This window comes from Symsagittifera roscoffensis, chromosome 4 (assembly GCF_963678635.1).
Source record: "Symsagittifera roscoffensis chromosome 4, txSymRosc1.1, whole genome shotgun sequence".
Lineage (NCBI taxonomy): Eukaryota > Metazoa > Xenacoelomorpha > Acoela > Convolutidae > Symsagittifera > Symsagittifera roscoffensis.
In genome coordinates this window covers 5632890-5657243 of record NC_087065.1, presented here as the reverse complement: position 1 = coordinate 5657243, position 24354 = coordinate 5632890, and the positions used below count along the sequence as shown (strand labels likewise).

The following is a 24354-nucleotide window of genomic DNA, read 5'->3' as shown; positions in this document are numbered from 1 at the left end:
CTTTTCCTTGCGAATAAATTGTTTCAACCGCACCGAGTGCCCATGGATTCTAATCGATTATAATGTATTTCCGAGACAAAATTAATCCTTTAGAATCCATTACAGATGTAAAATTTAGACCACGAATCGATTATTTTTAAAAAAAGCATAATCCAATATCATCCATTCTAATCTATCATAATCCATTATTTTTGTCACCGAAATTGAGTATTTTTGCCAAGATAATCCATTATAATCGATTATTTTTGAAATAAGAATCCGTTATAAAATTAGATTATTTTTTGCGAGACATTTACAGAATGTACGCCATGTCTTTTACTAAATGCCATTTGGGGGGAGGGGGTAAGCTTGGGGGGGGGGGTAAGCTGGGGGGGGGGGGGGGGGGGGGTAAACTGGGCGCAGGGTAAACTGGAGGAGGGGGGGGGGGGGGTAAACTGGGTGGGGAAGGGGCTAAACTGGTGGGGGCGCTTAACGGGGGGGTATTAAACTAGGAGGGGGGTGGTAAACTAGGGGGGGAGAGGGGTTGTGGTGAAAAAATAAAGAAACAAAAAAACAATAAAATGAAGTGTTAAGTGCGATGCATTTTTTCTATATGGCTGAAAGAAATCAAATTAAAAAGTAGAGACAAAAAATGTATACATTTTATTCTGAAATGTAACATTTTATGAAACGTAATGCGTAGCAGCTGCACTAAACAGAAAATGAGATAATTTCAAACAAAATTGTAAATTTCATGAATAATCCCTCAAAAAAGTCTATTATAATCGATTATAATGGATTACATTGACATAAAAAATATTAGGATTATAATCCATATGAAAATATAATCGATTATGATCCATGGGTGCTCGGTGCTGTTAACATGCTCTAAGTATTTAATAAAAACACAAACCGTCAAAAACAGCTGAAATTGCTGAAATATGTTTTTCCAGTAGGAGAGAGCATAATAGAACTACACCAGTACAATAAAAACAAGTCTATACGAGTGCACAAAGAGAATTATAATTAAAGTAACTTTATTCGGACAATCGTGAGAAAATCAAAAATTACAAAAATAAATGTTTGCTGGAAGCCCATATTGTACATATGTATAACATGTCTTTTTTTCTATATGGCTGAAAGAAGGCACTATTTTTGCAAAATTTTTCAAAGACTCGTGTAATTTTTGCATATCAAACTGCGCATCTGAAAAATGCAAAACCTTGCAAAAATCTTGAACGGTTTTTCATTCTAACGCGGATCGGTCTTCCAATCAAAATCAAAACTCTTTCTTTGTGCAACAGTATGAAAACATTACTGTCCCGGGTTGACCTCATTAGACGAAAAATGCTTATCATACAATTCCAGAAACTAAGTTTATGAAAAAATACTAGTCATACAAGTTTCATACATTTTGCTAAAATGGTGTCGTCGAATTTTCAAAAAAGATTTTCTTTTGTTTTGGCATAAATTCGGTGTATCGTACTACATAAAAAGAAAAACTTTTTGACCAAAAAAAATGCTAATCATACATATTCCATATATGGAAAACGTATGACTAGCATTTTTTTGATGGCGACGACAAAAATTTTTCAGTATTTTTGAAATTGCCCCCAATTTTTTTTTTCAATCGCAAATTGATTTTCGTACTGAAACAAAAAATTTTTGAGAAAAAAATTTGCATGCAAAGTTTAATTTTTTGTGTGTATAACGTAGTCCTGGATATACTAACAATGGATTTTCTTTCGTTTTCTCTTCATAACTTTTTTCAAAAACGCTTAAAACTCCTCTTTTTTTGTATGACATGTTTTTCTATGCCTTGATCAATGTCTGGTAATTTAAAAACTCAAATTTTAGAAATAAACATATTTGAAAATTTTTGCCAAAATTTAAAAGTTCGTTACTTTTCTTATATTATTTGTTTGAAACAGAATTAACACATTTCAGGCTGTTTCGAATGCTTCTTTAATGCGAGACGGCCAAACCTTTGGTTACTACGTTTGAGTAACCAAGGTTTATGTCAATTATGTTCGGTTACGAACACAACCAAAAATTTTGAGAAATTAGAACGTAAAATATCAGTATTTTTGATTTATGGATAAATGCTAGTCATACAACTTGCATACATGAAAAAATACTAATCATAGATCTTTCATGCAATGTTTCGTACTTATGGAGTAAATGATTAGCCTTTTTCCATATATGAAAATTGTATGACTAGCATTTTTGGTCAACCCGGGGTGACAGTGCTAGATGAATGCCTCGATATCACTGATCAGTGATAAAATCAGAACAAAAATGCAGTGCTGTTTTCGAAACTAATAACTCTGATCATAACCACCGATTCTCTGAAAAATTTTGAAAACCTTAGATTGTGCTTGTAATGGAACAGGGGAGATGACGTTTTACCAGACCGACAATTCCTAGAAAACTAAAACATGGGTCTTTACCAGATTCAATAAACAAACTTGAACAACAAACAAATAGACTCTAATTTTGTGTTTCTACAACGGCGTCAGTGTTTTTTTCTGCTATAACAAGATTTAGAGCCTTTTGAGAACTGAGTTTTTTCGTATTTGGAATCCACATCGTCCATTGGTCTCCAAATCTGATACCAAATGACTGCTACCCGCGGTTTTTATTCAGACCTTATAAATCGGAACCAATCCATGTTGGGACAAAAACCATAGTCGCAACACGGGTCAAAAAAGTCAATGTCTGAACATAAGACTGCTTAAAGTCTGAACATATTTTAGAACCGAACTATTAATTGTCATTTAAATTCCAATGAGTTTTGCTTTTTTCTGAGTATAGGTTTTGGTCCATTGCTGATTAATGAGCTATTTCTTTTTTCTTACTTTTATTCTCTGAAATTTTTATATACATAAATTGGGTCAAACAAAGGGCCGTCTAGATCTTGTAACAAAAGTTGAGTTCATTTTAAAAAAATTTAGGTTCAACCTTCGTGCTGGCGAGCTTCAAAAACCGATATCAAAAAATAACGATAGTAAACATGAAAGCTGAAACTTTTGACCGTCTATTTCAAATGACTGCCGTTTTACGGTCTTCTTCAAAATTTTTGATCAATATTTGTCTGCTTTTTTGTTGATGAGTCTAATTTTTTAATCGGGATATTCTTTTGCTTTGTTTTCTACGAGAAATAATTTAAATATCGGAATTTTCCGATAAAACTATTTGCAAAACAGCAAGAATATTTTTCTTGCCAAGAAGAAATTGGTTATACATCTTTTTACAAACCTTTTTCAAGACTGTCATGAACGTGTATCTTTCAATCTTTACATTACTAAACATCCCTTACATCCTGAAAAGCTTAGATCCAAAACCTCATGACACTCCGTCGCTACGAACAGGACCACGAGACCTTTTTTTGACACACTATGATATCGAAGACAGTCAACAAAAACATTACCGTATTATGCTATGAACCAGGCACTCAATGATAATCAGAACCACAAGCAATGAAAACAACAAAAATCTTTGCAGCAACAAAATTGAAAGCCTGCGCTACAACACTTGAGTCTGGAAGTTTACAGATAAAAGTTTTAAAGAGATATTACTTTGTACAAAAACTTCAAATGGATTTAAAACATACTCGATCGCAAACCTTACCATCAGAGCAATATTAAAAGACTTACGCATCTCAATCCTGAGAACAGCAAACATGAACTACAACGTCTAAAATCAGTGAAAAAAATATAGACAACGGTCGAACAGTTCTAAATTTCACATATTTTTAGACTCAAGATATCAACAACAACTAGAACATAGTCAAATTCATATACGACTTGACGATTTGGCGCACATGGACGACTGGTCTCTGACCTTTGCGATAAAAACTGGCTAACTCACATTGGTAATAGCAAGCCATCAAATTGTAAAGCCATCATATATAAACAGGATATCAACAAAAAATGTTTTTTGACTGGAAAATAAAGTTAGAACAATTTCACCTAATACGAGATTTGAGTTATGACAAAGTTTTACAGCAAGTCTCCTACTTACCAGGAGCAAAATGATCAAGCATATTAAGATCCGATATTTCACAGACTAGCAAACATTTTTTGGTTCCCTGAAGATACTTGTACAACCTTCCAACTAACAATACGTCAGATACGAATGAATGACTTTCAACAATTTTTCATAGAATCAAAATGCTTTGATCAGGTAAGACAAAGAAAGACAAAATCTGACAAACTCAATATAGAAACGTTCAAGGCTTTGAAAAAAAACTTACAAAAACAATTAGCCACAAAACCCGAAACATATGACAAGCCACAAAACAATACACACTCACCTACAGCATCGTTACAATCACACAAATTACCAAAACGAGATCAATTACAATTGATTGCAGACATACATTACAGAAAATTTTTTTTCCTAGGATCACGCTTCCATCAAAACAGTGAAATACACAAAGACCAACTTCTCACATTGCTCAAAAACCACAGAATCAAGTTGGCTTAAATAATGAGATAATAGATTAACCTCATACAATTAAATTTCGGTTTCATAACAATAATCGTTTTAGCTCACAAAGAGCCGCCAAATTTTATCCCGCAACCGATCTTCTTTCATACCTCAGCACTTCAGCGCCAGCCTTCTATCTAATCTATCAATAGACTTCTATCCTTTTCGATACCAGTAACACATTCTTTTTTTTTCCACTGTGTCATCTGACTCATCCCACATTCACTCTGACGACTCAGTCACTCTGCTTTTGCAACACTAGTAGTTTTTAAGACAGCCTCGCCGTAGACACCCCTAACGAGTTTATAAACTCAGAACTAAACACCACGACTTACATTTTTCAATCAGTTTACACCCCATTCATCTACCTGAACTCCCGTTCATACCCTGTCATCTATCTCCGGTTCACCCTGCATCGATGCTACCCCACCTTTTAACCACTTTCTAGCTCATTCAAAAAACATCTAGCTCTATATCCGACGATGAGCTCGGAAACAATTTGAATATTTTTAAACTGCATCAAGAGCAAATACACAAAACAGTGTTCATAACACAGATCACTAATGCACTTCCAATAAAAAAGCTCTTCAGCATTGTTGTGTCACAATTACTGAACCGCTATCTTGTACGCAAGTCAAATCAGCTTTTCATCCCATAGTACGACCAAAATATTATAGGTATATGGAAGATTTACTATACAACACAGACCCTGCAGTATAATCGAAGTTAACAGAGAAATTCTTTAGTAAAACTAATTATATATTCGATTTACACTTACAAAAAACTAGATCATGTTATTGATCATGCACTCAAAAACATCAAAGCTGACAATTCAAAAACCTGAAGTCTCGATGAGATTCAACCTATTAAAATTTCTCTTCCTCACTCCCAAGAAAGAGATATAAATTGTTCACATGAATTTGATGTTGAAAACCAAACTAATCTACACCCATACTTATAATCGTTTCTTTCAAAGGCACTCTATTCAAAGTACTTTACTCAAACTCTTTACTTTACTCTTTACAGTACTTGTTTACAAACCCAAAACACATATCAACTTCTTTTTTTAATTTCCCAAATTTTATCAAAGGCACTAACCTGCACGGTTCTCATCGAAACTATGATCGCAATCGACAATTGCATATTCTGTCTCCACACCACAACTTTAACCACAAAGAATCCTGCCCCACAATCATCCGACACGAGTACAACCAACCTGCAGAAATTTCAATCTTACAAAACATTCAAGGCACGGAATTCACTCACAAACATTATAACTTGATTCATAAAACTAACCACGACTTCAATGTCCATCTGGAGTAACTCAAAATTATCAAGGTTTTTGTGATTTTTTGGCCACTACTACTCACAAGAATTTTTTTTAACATAAAAGCTAAGCCTCCAATGCAAGCACCCAACAACGCTTATGTTTTCCCCAACACCGACTCCAATTAAAGGTGGATTTTTCATTTAAAACTTAATTAATATATATGATTTTCTCACCATATTTTTTTTGATGATCTCTCTGCCTTTCTCAGAATTGAAAAAGAATCAAGAATCATTCAAATAAGTGGTAATCGAATAGAGTAAAGTTTAAAATGTTGACAGATGTTTTTGACAGAGCAGTAAAATTGTTATAAACGTCAATAGATTTAAAAATTAGGGTTAAATTGAAGTAAGATTACTAATTTTATAAACAAAATTTTTTTTCAACTTGCCCCTTGGACAAACTGTTTCAAACTCTTGATAATTTTGCATGACAATTGAGATGGGTGAAGCTTCTAATTCTACCTTCAAAAACTAACTGATAACAGCTTCAAACAGCTTCACACAATTCAAAAGTAGTTTAACCTGGCTGGAATAAGATTTTAAGCAGCCTACTAACACTACCGAACTATCAAGATGTACAGTACATTTCCGCTATTCTCCAACCAGATCAAACTGCATAAAAGGTTTTTTTTTCTGAAAATTAAATCAATTTTCTATTAAGACTACATACAGCCTTAAAAAATCCAGTTAGCAGTAGTCAAAGACAAACTATTTTTATAAAAAAGAAAAACCAAAAAAAAACAACTCACAAAACACTTGATACAAAGAAGAGAAAGGATAGAAACAAGAAAACACTCTACCCTTAGAAACACTCACAAGAATACTCCAGATGGCCTAACCAACTAATAGAGGACGCCCTGAGCATGCTCTAAGGCAGGCCTCACAAACCGCACTACATAACGATTAGAACCATCGCACTCAATTTTTCCTAAGAGTAATATAGGGCGAGCACCATTTAAAAATAACCGAACTGACTGAAGAGCTACCTCGAAAAGGACTAATATGATTAAAACTGAAATTTAACAACTAAACCTACAGATAAATTTGTAAAAAGTTTCACAGAGCATAATACACGGGCAGCAAAAAGAGGAGAAACACTCGAAGACAATCGGACTTACAAAATTGACCCCTACAGACAAAAATCTGCTTTTCACTGCGATTTCTTCAGATTCACAACAATCCCTCTACATCATCACAAGTATTTCGCAGTCACATTGAGTCTAGACTATATAATTTTTCAAAGATTTTAGAAGACACTAAATCCATTCTCCAAAGAAAAATTTTGATGAAAAAACTTGCTTAGCCCCAGATTGTTCGAACCAGTTTGAAAAAGTATTAGAGCGAGGAATATTTTAAAAATTTCTGAAATTTACCATATGAAACTTACCATTTTATTCCGAAGAAAATACAGCTCTTACATATCTCAAATCGTAGGAGTTAGCTAAAAAAAAGCATGCATATGCAAGTTCGAGAGCCAAAACATTTTGGGCGCCAAATTTTTTTCTGAAACTTACCAACTTAGCATCTCAAACCTCTTAGCATCTCAAATCTTATTACATGGCAAAACCTATCAACTATCCTAATACTTTGAATGTCTATTAGTTATGCATTGAAAAATCTATGCACTATCTTAATACATGGAAATTTTAGAAGCCGGTAAAATTTCTCAAAAATTGATAACTTCTGAAACTTACCATCTGGAACTTGGTGTCTTAAAACATCGGGAAACCTATAACCCTTCTGATTACATTGTTGACGGTACGGGAAACCTATAGCCTATCGTATTACACGGCAGACCGCCACAAACCCTACACCACCACCCCCCCCCCCCCCCCTCCGATTTCTCCTCAATCTTCTACTACTAAGCTGTGAAAAATCAGCTTTTAATCAAATTTGATATAACCCCGAGTGAACAAAATATGATATTATTCCATCTAATCCATTCAATTGTTCTCAACCTTACTGAGCCAAACTGTGCGTTTTAAGAATGGTAAGTGGATTCCGCAACAGACCAACAACAATTTGTGGCGGAATTCGCGGTTTTGCTTCTTCTCTGCTATTTCGGATTTCAAGAAAAAGTTTAACGAATAACATTAAAAAGCTCAAAATTGCTTCAAAACAGCCAATTTTATGGCTCAAAGTCGAATCTGCATTTTAGTTTGCGAATCCAATAACAGAAAAAAAATAATTTAATGTTATTTAACAAGTATTTTTTTTGTGTTTCACCAGCAATTTTTTCTCCCTGTTAAATCTCATTTACCGCCAGCTGTTTAATCTGAAAAACTGTCAATAATTGAGTCTTTTATTAAAAACAGTGCAAACCTAGTTATTTCAATCTCAATCACTGACAGGAATTCAGTCTCAATTACTGAAAACAGTTCAAGGCTAAAGTTAGGCAGCTAAATCTCAAATATTTAAATAAGAATATCAGAAAAATAAACACCTCTCTAATCTCAAAAGCTGGAACAATTAAAACCAACTGGAATAAGCTATTTTCTGGATTATTCATCAAAAACTTCATTTGAATTTTATCATTATCGTGAAGTTTTCAAATCAAATTTCTGAATAAATCTGATTTTTTTTCGAAGTTTAACCTGAAATACAAATCAATTGATGAAACAAAATCTCGTTGAGAATTTTAAACGATAGTTTTAAATGATAAAATTTCAGCGTAATCAAACAGATTGTCGAGAATAAAAGAATTGTTAGGTTAAAAAGTGGAATTTTGTCATTTACCACCGAGTCAAAATCAAAACCAGCCTACCCTTAGAACGTAATGATTTTGCTTATTTGACAAACTGACCTGTTTCCCAAATAATGATTCCTAAACAGCTTGTTGGGATATGTTTTCCAATTACTGAGTAGACTAATTTTTCTGGAACCTGAACGTTTTTTGGGAAGTGTTGTTTTTGAATTCGCATTTTGAATTTTTTGTGAGATTTTTTTTTTTGAGCTATTCATTTAGTCATTTGAAACAAATCTTCCTTTAGTTTTTAAGTTTTAAATTTTTAACTATTAAATTTATAATTTTTTATCCACAATTTTAGTTAAACTTTGATTGAAAAATTCCAGCTCTTGCTTTTATTTGTTCATACACAAGAACCGATTTTTTTCAGTCTAATAAACAAAATTAGGGAACCGGTTTGTAATTTGTGGAATTCATATTCAATTGCGGATTCTGCTCACAAATTTTGCGGATTCTACACAAATTTGCGGGTTTCATTAAAGTTTTACGAGATTTGCAGTACAACTAGTTTTTTGCGCTTGTTGCGGAACCGCGAAAAAAATTGTGGTCACAAAACTAACGTTACAGGTATTTGTACGCAAAATCCACTGGATGAAACCTATTTGTTTTCCTTGACTATGTTAAATATAACAAAGTTTTTAATTTTTTTGAGTGTGACGTTTGTTTTTTCACAATAATATAAACTTTGGTTACTTTTTTATTTTCAGTTATTATAAAAATGGAAAGAGTTGATAAAAGGGACGGTAGAGGGGACGATAAACTGGGAACGTGAGATTTCTTAGCATAGAGAGAGGGATTGGGGGTGTGATTGTGTAGTGTCGGGACGTGGGGACGGGGTAGGGATTAGTGAGCCTGTGAAAGAACGTGATGGCTCTGGTTCAAGTTATGAAGAATCTGCAAAAAAGTAGTCAATTTTTATAGATTTATTGTACAAAAAAAAATTTCGTACGCAGAAAAAAAGAGATTTATAAATGATTGCAAAATATTTAGTTGGTTTTTCTTTTTGTTAACAATCAATTGTAGCCGATTTAAAATTCATTTCAGTTGCTAAGTTTGCCACGATAATCGATTATCTAGGTAACATTTTAGTCAACCAAAAACCCCTGCCGACCAAAAGGGTCCCCCTTTGGTAATTTGTAAGAAATACATTTTTGGCCGAGTGATCCTAAAATTTTGTTAAAGGCGGCTTCGGCAGCAATATATACAAACTTTGAGGGGGGGGGGGGTTTGGTGGACGCCAAAAAAAACGCAATTTTTTGTCAAAATTTTCTAAAAAGTGCCCAAAAGTGGCTTTGTTTTTACCTGTTTTCTCAAAAATTAGCCTGCGGCGCACAAAATTTGGCCAAATTTGCGTCATTTTAATGCTTCAGAATAGCTCGGGAAAAAAGGTCGCCAAAATTCAAATTTTCGAAAATCCGCCCCTGCACTAGATCCTCCTCTGCACGGGATAACTGATGTGTCATAGTCAACTTTTTTTAGTCGTAATTCGAATTCAAAAACAAAACTTCCCAAAAAAAGTTCAGGGTCCAGAAAAACTAGTCTGCTTTTCTTGTAGTTAAGACTGAAATGTAAACTGACTTTGGAGATTATTCAATTTAATTATGTACGATATCCACTATAAAACAATTAAACAGTTTTTAATGAGCTCTAACAACGACAAACTTTGGATTCATCAATTCATTTAAGAAAAAATACTATATGAAACAATTTTTTCAATGAAATAATTATTCCCATTGTGTTTTTGCAATGATAACTTTGGCTGGGTTTATTTGTATAAAGAGCTTCTATTTGTAACTCATTTTTCTTAGGATAAAGTTATTTTGATTTAAAAAAGATCGCTCCACTATTAAAAACAATGGTTTTGAGATATATTAATAAATCATCAGGTTTTAACTACAGGGTTCAATGCTATTTTGAAATGAACTTCATCAACAAAAACCCATACAAAACTTCCGAAAACCATGTTTTCTGTTATTTATCAATATGAAAATCAGATGTAAATAATTGAATGAAAGGTCGACCGATTTTGTATTTAGAGCAAACATCTTCAGAAAACAAATCTATTTGGTTTCAAAGTAAATCGAAATTTCTACAAAAGTTAAGCTGTCTTAAAAAGTGAAATCAATCGCTTATACAATCTGATCCCAAAAATTGTCCCCCTTATTTTTTAATTGCCAAAACAGCAAACTATTTGGAGGACAAAAATTTCGTGTTGCTGCGGTAACACACCTAATCCTAAGCAGAGTAATCAGAGCCAAAAAAAAATTGAGATTTTTTTTCAGTTGTTTTCTAGGATATTCTATGGTTTTCTCGATGGTGGACGGATTTTCAAAAAAAGTTCAAAAATACATTGAACTTTTTCTAGGTCGACCAAATTGATTTTTTAGCACTTCCAGGACACTATAAAGACCCCATTTTGACTAAAATGTCTGCGACAGAAGCGAATTTTTTTCAAAAAAAAACTGGTCAAAAAAAGTGTTTTTAGGCACTATTTGAAAAAATTGACCAAAAAATTGTGTTTTTTTTTCAGGGCGCGCTCCCCTTCAAAATTAGTATATAAATGCACCTTTAGAAAATTTCAAGGTAAAATATTACCAGAGCGCGCGACTAATTTGATTGGTGGGTGGGCTAATCCATGGGTAGAAGGGTGCATCTGTAAAAAAAAACATTTCGTTTTTTTTTATTCGATGAATTTGAAGTCGAGATTTACTAAAACGCTATCAAGACCTAAAATTTTTTCCGATATGAAATGCGGTGCTTTTGAAAATATTTTGAACAAAGTTGCGAACTTTTGGAACGCGCTCTGTCAAAACGAGTAGTTTTCTGATACGTTTTCTGATGGTGACCTGGAGAAGACTGCTAGGGATTAGACGGTATAAGGTTCAAAAGTAAGCTGTTGTTAATTGATTAAGGCAGTGAATTTAAATCGATTCGTAGCCGGTTCATAGCGTCATTTAGTCATCATGATAACAGAAATTAATGGTCAATGTGACCCGAATGAGTTTTACAAAAACTCAACTGATGTTGATATGCATTTTGATTTACTCGATGATATTGAGCCCATTATTTCCTACATTACCCTGGCTGCGGTTATTATTTTCTCTCCAATTCTAATTATAAGTCCATTTGTCATAGCCGATTTGAGTTCACTGACGAGAAAAGTTATTGCGATGGTTGTTTTGGCAGATTTCATTAATACCCTGGGTGGGGCGCTAGAAGACTTGAACGACAAAACTTGGCGCCAATTTACAGACGAAGCAAACCATATTTGTCTAGCTGTTGTGTATGTTGCCGACACTTCAAATATATGGTCTATAACTTGGTCAGTATTGTGTTTTTTGAATTTTAGAAATATTTATGTTCTGATCACGTTACGAAAATGAAATCGGGACTCGTATTCCAAAAAAATGACCATGTCGAGAAAAATTGGAAGTCTAAATTTTTGAGAAAAAAGTGTTGGAGTAATGGAAAAACTGTTTATTTTACAAATGAGTTAGATCACAAATTTGAGCTTCGTTAAGCGTCTATGGTTTATTAATAGAACTAGGAAGTTTTAATTCTAAATACCGATTTTGATCGCTTTGAACATGACGGTGAGAAAAAGCAATAAATCTCAATTTTATGTACCGTTTAGTCATTTGGCTAGCCTTCTCGAAGTTTTCTCTAAACATCAGCTGAAAATTGTGATATTATGAATTTCGTATGTCAAGGTTGTTGTTTGAACTAACCATTTATTGCAAATGAAATTGGATATGCTGCTATTATAAACCGATTGCTGCTCCAAATTTTGAAGAAAGTGACGAAAATTTTTGCACGGCGTGGTTTTTTCCGAGTCAAATCTTGACTTTTGAACTAGACAGTTTTGAAAGCTTTTTTTATCATTTGAAAGGCGTTGTTGTTCTGAGCTCAGATTTAATTAGATTTTTTACGTGTGATCGACTTTCTCTAGTTTATGGTGCTTAAAGATTGCCAATATGGCACAATTAACGCGCAATATATTTCGTGCTTTAAACTCGTATACGGAGATTTAATTATTCTGACTTTCCAAGAAAACAGAATATTTATGTTTGTGGTAGTTTTTATTCAGTCAATTTTCGGCGATCAAGTTAATAGTTTTTAACAAAACATTATTATGCTCCATTGAAGATATTAACTCCAAAATCAGAAGACTATCTTCAATCCCCAAAGTTTATCTTCAATCTTTTTCTCGAAAGTTTTGAGAGTTTGAAAATTGGAAATTTGGACATGCTCTGGATTATTTTATGCGCGCTCTGTAGATATTATTCATTATCCTGAAAGCGTAACGCGGATTGTTTATGAGTGGCAATTTATCTCGCACAACAAAATCGTTCCGAGTTGAATTGAGGCTAGCTAATCGGTCGCATTAACTTCGTACGACTCAAGTTTCCGTACTTGATCTTTGAAATTGTTCTTAAAAGTTATTCGATATGGGTTAAGGGGCAGTCGGAACATTCAGAGCTTTGCCCTGATATGCGAGCAGTTTTGTTTGTCTTATAATTCGTTCCAAACGAAGTTGAGGTATGCTATTAATGTTTTTAATATTTTGTTATGAGAACTGTTATCATGTTTTCATCAATATTTTCGGTTAAACATAGCATCATAGGACACCAATAACCTGCCCGAAAGCGGAACAAATAGGGGAAATCTATCTGTAAGAACCGGCAATAATGTCCTTGAGACGAATTGCTCCTTTTGACGATCAGCCTTTATCAAGGCTAAACCGAACTAGAACCAGAAAACTGTAAAAAAAAAAAACGGTCAAATGGCGCTATATATCCTTGGGTCTACATGTGTTGAGTTCTGTGTAAGGAAAACCCATTGCTCATTGCTCTGACAAAGCGTGGTCGAGACAGCTTTTTTTCCTTGGTCGAGAGCTTCTCGGAAACGCGACGTTGTCCCATTGCTCAATATTCTCTGACGAGGCGTGGTCGAGAAGGCTGTGCGACGACACGTGATCCCAATACGCTCTACACACAGACAAGACGTAGTGCCAAAATTCCCAGACAAGACGTGGTCCCAAAAAAACGCAACGCAGACATCGGTGATGTAAGGTTGTCGCCCGGGCAAACATCTTATGCCTCAAACAGACAAACATCTGGAAAATTTTCGTTTCGCAACCGGACGAAGGGTTGGAGAGACCTCCTTTTTAAATAAACGGTGACCACACAACCTCCAAAACTGTAAAACTTGATTAGTTTTAAGACTTTCCAATTGTGGTATAGTGTTATATACGATGTCCTTATGTTAAAAATTTTCCCGCAAGCTGGCATCCGATAGTTTTTTCTCAATACACAAAACTTTTGCGCAGTTCCGTTGAACTGAAAATTTTTACAATCGGTACAAAGACAAACTGCTTGAATTTTTTTTTGTCGATACCAAAAATTTTAGTTTTATGTTAGCGGAATAATATTCCGTGAAATTGGAACATAGAAAAGAGGTACTGGACTACTTTTTTGGATCAAATTTTGACTCGAGCCCACTGATCTAAATTTTCCGAAAAACAGTGTGAAAAAATTTAAAAATTGTTTAAAAACACTGAAAACGTTTTGCGAAACTGTGCTGCGAGAGGAAACCAACTTTATGTTAAGTGGTCTGGTAAGGAAGTATCCGGCAAATTGAGTTTTTACGTCCTCAGGTTTACTCCGTGTTTTTTTTTAATTTTAACAATTTGTTTGATCCTCCACTCACCTTTGATATTACTGAAAGTCAGTTCGCTTCAAGTGTACCAAAACCGTTTTCGCCCGTCCGATTTTTGACTTTGTTGCGTGATAGTAATGATAAGTTGTCAGATACGGTGATATTAAGTGGGTTAAGTCGAATATTTTCAACCTCAGTTTTACTCAATGTGTGTTCGTGGAGTTAAAAAGACCTAATTATTTTTCCAACCCCTCAGGTACATAAGCGTAACGTAGCCTTCACATTAAAATAGGTCCCTTAAGTGTATGGTATTCATTCTAGTAGCTATTTACTTCGATCACCCGCTTTGCAAACTTTCCGCTCCGTCGCAGAAGAGCTTCAAAGAAACTTGCTTTACGGAACCAGGTTCAAGACTAAACTTTAACGCCAGGGACTCTCAGCAAACATTATAGTACTACCCTCATCACAACTTGTTTCAGCGTACCGACCTTGTAGTTCGACAAGACGCCATTCATAACTCAATAAGTAGGCACATCAGCAACTACAACCGAAAGTTGAGCAGTGAGCAACTTGTCAGTTTGTTATTAAGGTATAAGACAATTATATGTGCGATTATATACTGTAGACGCAACGGAACTGAGGATATAGAGGAAAGTTTACTTTCAAGTCATGAACCTTAGGTTATGCCTCAATATGGTAGCGCAAGCCTTTTGCAATTGCAATCTTCTGTGTCACCTGTTTCATTCACAATTAACAAAATGAATTCTAGTGCACATGTGTTACCACCACTGTCTACTGTTCCTTCACAGACCATGTGTTCAAACATAATCAATGATAGCTTTGCCAACCGGTAACCTGAATCGCTACCTGTCCCAATTGTACTCACGGTTTTCGCCAATTGCAACACTTGGTGTGTTCTCGGATGTAAGCACTCTCCTGTCGTTGGTTCTTTGTGATAGTACATCGATACACTATTGGGGGTCTTCGTCACTCATAACCGTCTCAGCTTAGTAGGGGAGCCTGATAATTTGTCAATTAGTGGTTTCCAATCAACCACCGTTGTTGAGACTCAGAGGGTTACTGTGTTCTCAAAGTTACTGTGTTCTCCAAGCCGAATAATAATGAATTCGGGTTCTCCTTGTGTGCATATGTTAAAGACAACATTCGTGTTGGTTCAGAATTAATCAATATTGCAGATTTGTGGAATAAATATCCACAGGTAGCACCTATTAAGCCCAGTCAAAATGTGTATGAGGACGTTGAAGTTTTTATAGGACAAGACTACTACCACGCCGTTAGACCGGTTGAATTCATCTTGGGAGATGACAATAACTCACCGTGTTCCGCGCCTTCCGATAGGTTGGGTCGCAAGTGGTCCTTTGCTGTCATCCCTTGGTTTTAATTCTTTGTACTTCAAGTGTGTTGATGAAGGTTCCGCTTTGAATGACCAGATAAAATCCTAGTACGAGTTGGAGTCTTATGGTGCTTCCAAACAACTGTTTCGCCGCGGTTAAACATTCTTTATTAATCCTTCATTCTGAAATTGTTCACAATGGCGAAAGACACAATGTGCCTATGCTTTGGGTTGATAGTAATGTCAGTCTGCCAAAAAATTACTACTCTTCACTTGCCCAATTTAAAACATTAGAGTGAAAGTCATGTAAAAACCCTTAACTGCGCGAATGATACGCAGACACAATTAAGGAGGGTACTAGGAAAGGATATGTTGTTGCTGTCAAACCGCATGTTCCAGGTAAGCATACTGATCGCCAGAGGTATCTTCTGCACCATCCTGTCGTAAACCCGCACAAGCCGGGTAAGGTGCACCGAGTCCTAAATGGGGGTTCTATATTTGACGGTACATCCTGGAATTAGTCCCTATTTGTGGGTCCGGACCTGCTCCAAAATTTATTTTTTTGTACTTTTGTGATTCCGTCAACACAAATTCGCCGTCTCCGCGGATATAGAGGGCAAGTTTCTCCACGTAGGATTCCTCGCCCGCAATCAAGTTTCGCTTCATTTTTTGTGGCGGGAGGATACCACTTCCGATGTGGTAGTTCACCCAGTACACTCGCCATATGATCGGCGTACGGCATTCGCCTAAATACGCCAATTTTGCCTGGCAAAAAAACAAGAAATTGATGATAAGTCGAAATCAGTCGTAAACGAAAAAGTTTGCATAGACCAAAATGTGCGCCTAATCTCAGTAATTTAGAAAATATGAAGGTTGAAAAAGTTTGATTTAATGAGAGCATTTAATCGGCAAATAAACTCTCCGAAAATCCATCAATCATCATAACTGTTGAACATAAAATCATCAGACACCAATAATCTGCCCAAAAACGGTACAAATCACTCAAGCTAGCCACAAGAACTGGTAATATTGTCCATAAGACAAATTGCTCTTTTTGACGGTCAGCTTTAACCAAGACTAAACCGAGTAAGAACCAAAAAACAGTAAAGAAAACGGTCAAATGAGGCGATAGCCCCTCAGGTCTGCATGTTTCAATGTCTGCATAAGGAGAGACTTGAACCCGGTTGACCAGCGTGAGAGACTTGTCTCTTGGCTGCACGACCATCTTGCCTTGTTTTATATGCATTTTTACTCTCTACTTAAATTAACGTAGCAACCATTGATTTTTAAGGCGAGCAGTCTTGTTGTTCCCAAAAAAACGACAAAAATTTAGGCTCGGGATAGTTATTTTGTTCCCGACTATTTTTGATTTTTTTTCGAAAAAAGCATGATCATGATTAGATTTTGTCAGCTGTTTTTAGAAAAAAAAACAGCGGTTCTGTATTGATTTCAGAAGAGAACGACCATCATAAAAAAAGTTTCTGAAGCAAAAAAAAATATTTAAATTCAAATATTTATCTTATCAGTCTGAAGCTCCCAGTGACACTAACGAGAAAACTACTAGAAGACCTGAAAAAAAAACAAATGCTATTCTGTTTTTCGTTGTTAAAGGTGGAACCGAAAAAGCGATTAGTGGTGTTCATCGTCCGAAAATTGCTTGCTACCCTAACGTAGTTCAATTTTTTGATCATAAATACGTCTCCGAAGGTGCTATCAATTTAACATTAACCTACTCAAGCTCATTCGAGATAACAATTGCATTTTTTTCCAGTAAACTCAAGGTAAACCAAAATAAAAGTTACATATTTATTCATTAAAATATACATGCGACTATGACGTGCCTTATTGTACATTTGTGTATAGGCAATGAATGCCTACCGGCCAATTTTGTTTCAGATTCTGAATCTACCAATAAAAGTGTTTCTCCATCTAACTCTGTCTTTTTGACGAAATATTAAAAAAAAAACTTTGAAAATATTGATCTTGTCCTAAGCTCAAACTCAAAAATTTGTTTTAATTCGGTTTGCTGTTTTGCAAAATTGCGGACGTTTGACAATTTTTTTTCTTTTGTTTTGTTTTTAATCCGGCTTTTGTAACGAAAATATTTGTGCTCTGGTGGGTTTTTTTTCTTCAGGCAATTTTCAACTATTTAACTAGCCATTTTTGACGAACTTTTTAAAATATCAATCGAAAATTATTTTTGTCCTGAGCTTAAATTTGAAAAGATATTTCACCTGTTTATTTTTCGTAAAATTATGGGGATTTAAAGATTGCCCTTTTGGCTAATTTGGGACAACTAACACGCGATATGTTTCGCGCTAATAACGCGTAAGCGAGAATTAATCTGTATTAGAAATCGTTCCAAATTGGTTCAGGGAAGCGTATATGTCTTAATTGATTTGGTAATAGGAGCAAAATCCATCACTTTGTACTTAATAATGTGTGTAGAGGGATGTTTTCAAAAACAAATCTCACATTTTTTTTAAATTATTTTTTCTAATTAGATTTAACTTTTTCAAATTCTTGCTGCTCGATAGACATTAAAAGGCAGTCGGAACATTCAAGGCTTCGCCCTGATACGAGCGGTTTTGTTTTGGGTTAATATACACACGATGTTTTGCATTCTTATAAAACGTGTTAGCGGCTAATTATTGCGTTCCAAATTGAATTGAGAGCAGCAAGCTTGTCTATCCTAACACAAGACGAGACGTTAAACACGTTTTTCATAAGTGTGGGGGGATAAAAAGAAGGGGAAATGAAAATAAAAAACCATTTTTTTGTCATTTTGTTTTTCAGAAAGCTTTTTAATTGGCCTTAAAGTTCAGTCAGAACATTCAACTCTTCGCCCTAATTTACGGGCTTTCTTCTTACTGTCGTAGAAATAATTTTTTTTTGCTGAAAATGCGAGTTCTGTCTTCTTCTGTGAGCTTGAATTAATATTAGCCCAATTGATCGACACGCCCATCAACCCTATTTCTGGCTTATTTCATTCTGTGTTTACCCAAAACATTTTCAATTTCCCGACACTCGTTGTCGTAAATTTGATTGTTGTCTCGGAATATAAACCCATTTCAATCAATGTTTGGATTACAAGCGCTTTGTAATCAATTTCGATATGGTACATCAGAGCCTTGTAGTTTATGTGTGATATATGTAGATAGGTTTTCTGCATGTCTTGGTATTCTTTCTACTATGTGACCAAAGAACTTTTTTAGTGCTGAAAAATAATTATCCTTATGCATTAGAAAATTTTTGGCTCCACCTGATTTGCTCACAAGTGTGTTCAATTTGAAAACAATTCTTCCAGTTAAAATCCACGGGGCGCCTTCTGACATCTAACAATTTCGAAAATTTTTCAAAGCAATTGATCCCAAATTTTAGTTTGAAAAAAAAACGTTTAATTCCTTTCTTTAGAAATCATTTTCCGCTAAGCAATCTATTTATAATTGTGCATTGCAAAAACAGCAAAAAAGAAAAACTCAATGCAAATGTTCAAATTTAACAGAAGGTTTCGCAGATCGAAACTTCAGATCTCAAATTATTAAATTTTTATCAAAGATCTCAAATGTCGAATTTCAGATCTAAAAATCAGCTTATGTAGGAAAAAAAGTGTTTCAGATCTTGTTTAAAAAATCCGCTCGGTGGCGGTGTGGCTGCTAATTGAAGGTTACCGATTGAATTGTCCCGGGCTGTAGCGATAAGCATTAGCTGAGTGTCGATTGGCCGTGTGTTCCTGTTAGCCGTGACTGGAAAATTGTGTCCAAAATGTTTATGTCCCGAACAAAACTGTCCGAAATTCAAAAAATATACAAGAATTTTGGTTCACACACAAAATTGTCCAAAAATTGTCCAGAAATTGCCAACCTAGATATCAACCGGATTATTTTGTTAAAATATTAAAATAAGAAGGACTGATTTGATAAGGTCGCGCAACTGTTCAGTAAGACCAGAACTTTATTTGAGTAGCCGGTTTGAGACTCAAATAAAAAAAATGCACATCATAAACATTTATCGCTTGGTTGATGCTTACGCCAAACGTAGCTATGACTGATTCTACATAGTGCCTATGTGTGCCTAATAGCATGTGATAATTGCCCGGACCGAAGTTCCATGGATAATAATCAATAATGATGGAAAATTGTTGTCTAAAAAGTTGTCATTACAATCCATTAATGTCGCAAATTTACACCCCGAAATCGATTATTTTGTCATTATAATCGATTATTTTCGCAAAATCACAATCCAATAAAATTCCTTATAATGGATTATAGTTCATTTAAAATACAAGATAATGGATTATAATCCTCTTAAAATCCATTATAATTGATTATAACGGATTATAATCTATACAGTTTTTTTGCACCCCTACAATCATAAATCCCCCTCCCCAAAGTCTACCAATAAATAACCCCCATAAAGGGGAGGGCGAATGGCGGTTGTGGTAAACCGGCAGGGAGGTGGGGGGTGGGGAGGGGGTTAACGGGCTGATGTAAACAGGGAGGAAAATGGGGGAGGGTAAACGGGGGGATGGGGGACTAAACAGGGGGGGGGGGGGGAGGGGGAAGGTAGTAAACATGGGAGGGGGTGAAAACAAGGGGGTAACAGGGGGGGTTTAAACGGACAGGGAGGGGGGTAAACAGGGGGGGGGGGGGGTAAACAGGGGGGAGGGAGGGTAAGTAAACAGGGAAGGGGTAAACGAGTGTATATAAGACACAAACTATAAAAATTGAAAAGTTAACCTAATACGAAGCAACTGCACTAAACAGGAAATGCGATAACTTTGAAAGAAAAGTTGTAAAATTGAAGACTAACCTCTCGAAAAAATCCTTTATAACTGATTATAACCGATTATAAGGGTTCATATTGACATGAAAACTACAAGAAATATGATCCATTTTTAATTGATTATAATCGATTATAAACGATTATTTTTGTAATTTTATTGATACTGACTATAAAATGACAAATAATCGATTATTATCCATGGAACTCCAGTGCGGGCGCTTTAATTGAATTTGCATTCTGCCGACAAACAAATAAGTCTAAAGTTCCAATTATTTCCGAAAATATTTCAATTTGTAAGGAAAATTTAAAAAAAATGCTTTCCCCTAATTGAAAATTTGTATTATTTTTCCCAATTTTTAGAAAAAAAGTTAGTTTCAGGGCATTTGTGCTTCTGTGCTGTATTCTTTTGAACTTGACAAGCACCAATCCCAACAGAGACGATCATTTCAAGCACCTCAACATAATTGTTTGGCCTTTTGGACTGCTACTTCAATATGTCATTTGGTGCAGATTCGACTTATTTCAGCTCAACTACAATGAAAATTACATTTTTTCGGCCAGTTGTCAGCCAGAATTACTTTTCCAATTGTCAGACGATGGAAAAGATTGTCTGCTGATTAAAGAAGGAAAAGTTTTGACAACAATTTATTACGGAACTAATATGGTGATAATTATTTGTTCTCAAATTGTTTTCGTGCTTATTTTGCACAGAGCTTACGCTGACTATAAAAAACTGAAACTATATCGTGAACGCGCGGTGGACGAAAACGAAGAAGAAGATTTTGGTGCTCTCCAAGTTTCAATCAACTTTTCATACTCCGTTTTAAAAAGTTCCTTACCCTTTGCTGTGACTGCATTTCTCTACATTTTTGTCGATTTTCCCGTAATTTTGTCCAGGATTTTCAAAATTTATTCGGGGCCAGTCCAAGGAAAACGTAATTTGCAGTTTTTTCTCCAACTATGGTTTTTGTGTTCCGGAAACTTAACTACACTTGTTAATATTTTATTGTACACTTTTGTGAACAAAAAACTCCGCGTCGAAATCGCAAAACGAGTAAAAACTAGATATCAAAGTCTTAGGTCCTTAATGACGACATCGTTTACACGTGATTTACAAATCGAAACCCTGAACACAGAAGATCACTCCCCACTTACGAACGACAGTGTGATTTCAAGTTACTACGACGATGAGGATTGAATTAAATTGATAGATTGATAAAAAATGTTCCAATTTTAGAGGATCTAAACGGTGTGCACTTGACTTTTTCCAGCCAAATTATAGAAAGATTTGCGAACTGTTTCGGTAATGTTTGTATATATATATAACAAAGTCGAATTATTTTTTTGACCAAAATTTTATTTGATCTTAATATTGATGAGTTTTTGAGAGACTTGTATTCTAGATTTTCGCTCAATTCAAAATCAATTGATGCACTCATAATGACAAACCTGAGATGGAAATCGTTTTAGATCGAAGATCAACAGAAAATTTTGCCTAAAAATTGATCAACGGTAGCTCATTTAGATCCGTCTACTGATTTCACAAAATAAAAAGGACAATTATATTTCTGAAGAACCGTTTTAAATAGAATAAAATTGATTTTTGCCTTTTTCTGAAATCGATCTTAACTTCAACGAAATTGGTTTAAGCCCACTATTCCATTTGCTTTGAATGACAAAAATTTAATCTCACAAAAATTTCAGTCAGAGCTACTGAGATCAGGAGTCACTCGAGGAGAGTTTTAGCGCACACTTTTGAGCCTAAGGAAAAAATAACTTTTACAAAATTATACTTCAGTATCGACGTTCTAGGGGCAATTTGGTTGAGCAAGTGGTATAAAACTGGAAAACTCAATTTAAAATAAATTATTTTTGGCGCGGAAAAATTACATATTGATTATAGTCATATTTGCTTTCAGGTCGATCATTAACACAAAATTTTCCGAAAAGCATTTGCTATCACTGTATGTCCAGTTTTCTCTAGATTTTCCAAAAGTCAGAAAAAGCTAAATTTTCCAGCTAAATATAAAACAAGATCTAACAGTGACTCTTTTTTCTTTCATATAGCGGGTGATTAAATTTATCTCCTTGAATTACTTGCTAAAAGCTCAAATTGTATGCATCACTTAATTAAACTTTGGTTGCGTTCTTTTATATTTTTACAGCATTTTTAGTTTATGACCTCTGCTAATGGTCTAAAATTTCCCTATTTTAGAATGACTTTCTGGGGATTCTCACTAAATTTTTGACAAAAAAATGATTCATGAGGCCCGAAATTCAATCTAAATATTGTGACTGATTGAGTTATAACCTATTGACTATAAAAAAAAACTTTTCTGTCCCACGACTGTAAACTGAGTTAAGGTATAGGGGTATAACTTATAGAGTTATTTCAGATAAGGTGCACCGTCTGCTCGTCACGCTATCTTATTTTCGGCCGGATAGATTCGTGCAACTTCTTAGTCTAATACTGATCTTAATCTTACTCTTATATCTCCTAGTCTCAATAGATCTAGTGTAAACCGGTATATGCGAGTTAGTTTTCAGAAAGAGAACAACTGTATTCTAAGCTTAATTCAAATTGCTCTGGTGCTGAAACTACACGTAGTTTCAACACTTTCATATAAGTGGGGTGTTAGTTTGATGGAATATGATTGGTTAGTATTCAATATTTTATAGAGATAAAAAATCAGAATAATATCCAATAACAAATTCTAGTTTAGATCTGGTTTCACCCATCCGGGGTTTACAGAGTTTTAGTTCTTTAGTGTTCTACTGTAGTGGAGGACGGATGATGATGTCTTTCTTTAGAAATTGCGAGCATATTCTTTTTTCTGATTTGGAAGAAGGATTGTTATCACGATCGTTTCGGGAGATCGTATCATGATTTCTGATCGGTTGTGATGAGTGTTGATTTGGTTGATTATAGAATCGCAGTGTTCTTATCTTGTTCGGATGTGGCATGTAGTTTGACTTTGGATGTCGTGCCTGGTGCCTTAGATCTGTACGTTTACTTGAACATCGAGATGGCAATTGTTCTGTTGTAATGGGTTTCCTTTGCTGCGATGCCAAGTCGTACTTTAAAACCGTTGAGTGTAGTGACTGTAGGCAGCTTGTCGGGTGAGTTGGGGTTTGTCAAGTTCCTTGCTGCTCGTCTTTGGGCTGTATGTTATCTATATACTTTATTGTATTATTTACATATAAAAATCGTTGCTAATTTTGTTTTTAGTTATGATCTTGTATTATTTTTTATCACAAAAGCATTTTTGTTCAGTTCGGTTTTTTTAAGAGCTACTCACCCTTGAGTAACTCTCGTCAATTGAGTGTTGCGTTTATCTAAAAGCAATTTGTTCCATTAAGACTTCAAACGTTTTTAGGTGAGCACAATTTCTGCTGGCTCCTTTGCGAGTTCGACAGAAACTTGATTTCAATCTTTAAGAAAAAAATTAAAGCTTGAGTTCGGTTATAAAAAACAATATCAACATGAAAAGATCGAGAGAAAAATTCGGAAATTCAGTTTTTTTTTCTGAAATCCAGCGTCGAAGTGTTTCATTCAACTGACAACTTCGTCACAAAGATTGAAGAATTTTTGAGGGAATTCCACATCCATACGGCTTTTTTTTGCTGCAATCTCAAAGATGGCATTCGATTCCAAAAATAGTATATACTTTTGAATAAATACTTTGAATTGCTTGCCTTTATCTGAAATGCAACTTGGTCTTGCAAAATCAAGCAAAATTTATGCGAGAACAGCATTACAAGGGTTTGCGTTCTTTTTGTGTGCTTTTTGGAAGTCGACTTTTTTAAGACCCATGACACAAAAAACATTGAGCAAAACAAAACAGTGATCAAAATTTTTGATTACAAGCATATACCTTTTTGAAACTATAACTCTGATCAATCTCTTTTGAAAAACTTTTCATTTTAATTTTGAAAAGCTGTTTAATTGCATCTCCCGTGTTGTAGAAAACATTTTTTAAAGCTACTGTTCAAGATTGCCCTAAGTATCTGC

The 24354-nt window shown here is 34.9% G+C and overlaps 1 protein-coding gene and 1 long non-coding RNA gene across 3 annotated transcripts in view; both read left to right on the top strand.

Moving 5' to 3' along the window:
- Positions 1–24354, top strand: part of LOC134843568 (intraflagellar transport protein 88 homolog) — a 519299-nt gene that overhangs the window by 199860 nt on the left and 295085 nt on the right. The gene's annotated exons all lie outside the window — the stretch shown is intronic.
- LOC134845016 (uncharacterized) lies at positions 10580–21596 on the top strand. 2 transcript variants are annotated; one of them, XR_010162705.1, is made up of 3 exons: positions 10580–10660; positions 11426–11867; positions 20721–21596. It is a non-coding gene; the product is annotated as an uncharacterized LOC134845016 (long non-coding RNA). The 2 variants fall into 2 exon arrangements; XR_010162706.1 differs by having other exon boundaries at positions 10594–10660; positions 11435–11867.